Source organism: Octopus bimaculoides, chromosome 4 (genome assembly GCF_001194135.2).
Source record: "Octopus bimaculoides isolate UCB-OBI-ISO-001 chromosome 4, ASM119413v2, whole genome shotgun sequence".
NCBI lineage: Eukaryota > Metazoa > Mollusca > Cephalopoda > Octopoda > Octopodidae > Octopus > Octopus bimaculoides.
In genome coordinates this window covers 9,522,899-9,524,152 of record NC_068984.1, presented here as the reverse complement: position 1 = coordinate 9,524,152, position 1,254 = coordinate 9,522,899, and the positions used below count along the sequence as shown (strand labels likewise).

The 1,254-nt window shown below is 39.0% G+C and overlaps 1 pseudogene; it reads right to left on the bottom strand.

Moving 5' to 3' along the window:
• Positions 1-25: 25 nt before the first annotated feature.
• LOC128247648 (uncharacterized protein DDB_G0271670-like) overlaps positions 26-1,254 on the bottom strand; it is a 23,253-nt pseudogene continuing 22,024 nt past the window's right edge.

Sequence of the window (1,254 nt, the reverse complement as noted above, 5' to 3'; positions counted from 1 at the left end):
AATTCCTATTCAACGACAGAACTATCTAGAACTTTTTATTAGAATCATTATCATGGACGCCATCTTGAAGTTTTATACAAACACAAGAATTATATCAATTAATTAGAAAAGATAACGTGTCAAAAAGTTAATTGTTAAATTGTTTTTGTTAAAATTGATAGTTTTGTTGTTGTTGTTGTTTCTGATGCTGTTATTATTATTATTATTATTATTATTATTATTATTATTATTATTATTATTATTATTATTATTATTGTTGTTGTTGTTGTTGTTGTTGGTGAAGTTCAAAGTTCTCTCGTTGAACGTGTCGTGGTGTTGCTTGTAATGATAATGTTGTTCATGTTGTTAATGTTATCGCTCTTGTTAAGGCGGCGTGTTGGCAGGAATCATTAGCACGCCGAACAAAATGCTTAGCGGTATTTCGTCCGCCTTTAAGTTCTGAGTTCAAATCCCGCCGAGGTCGACACTGCCTTTCTCCCTTTCGGAGCTCGACAAAATAAGTACCAGTTGTATACTGAGGTCGATCTAACCGACTCATCCCCTTCCCCCGAACTTGCTGGCCCTGTGCCAAAATATGAAACCAATATTGTCGAGATTGTTGCTGTTGTTACTGGCAATATTGTAGTTGTTGTTCTTGAAGTTGTTATTCTAAGTAATGTTGATGTTGTTGTTGTTGTTGAGAATGTGCTGTTGAGGTTGCTGTGGTTGTTGTTGTTGTTGTAGTGTTCTGATGTCGATGTTGTTGCTGTTATGGTTACTGTTGTCGTTGAGATAATGCAGCAGCAGCAGCAGCAGCAGTAGTAGTAGTAGTAGTAGTTGCTGTAGTAGTAGTAATAATAATAGTTGTAGTCGTTGTTGTTAGTAATGCTGCTTTTGGTGGTGGTGGTGTCGACCGTGTTGGCGTTGTAGTTGCTGGTGGTGGTGGTGTAGGTATTTGTGTTTTGTTGTTGTTGGTGGTGGTGGCGTTGATGGTGGGGGTGGGGATGTCAGTGATGTTGGTGATGCTGGTTTTGCTTCTCTTGTCGATATGCATTGAGGATGATGATGATGATGATGACGTCGACGATGATGATGATGATGATGGTGGTGATGATGACGATGATGATGATGACGACGATGATGATGATGATGATGATGATGATGACGTCGACGATGGCGATGGTGATGACGATGATGATGATGATGGTGATGATGATGATGACGACGACGATGATGATGATGGTGATGATGATGATGATGATGATGACGACGATG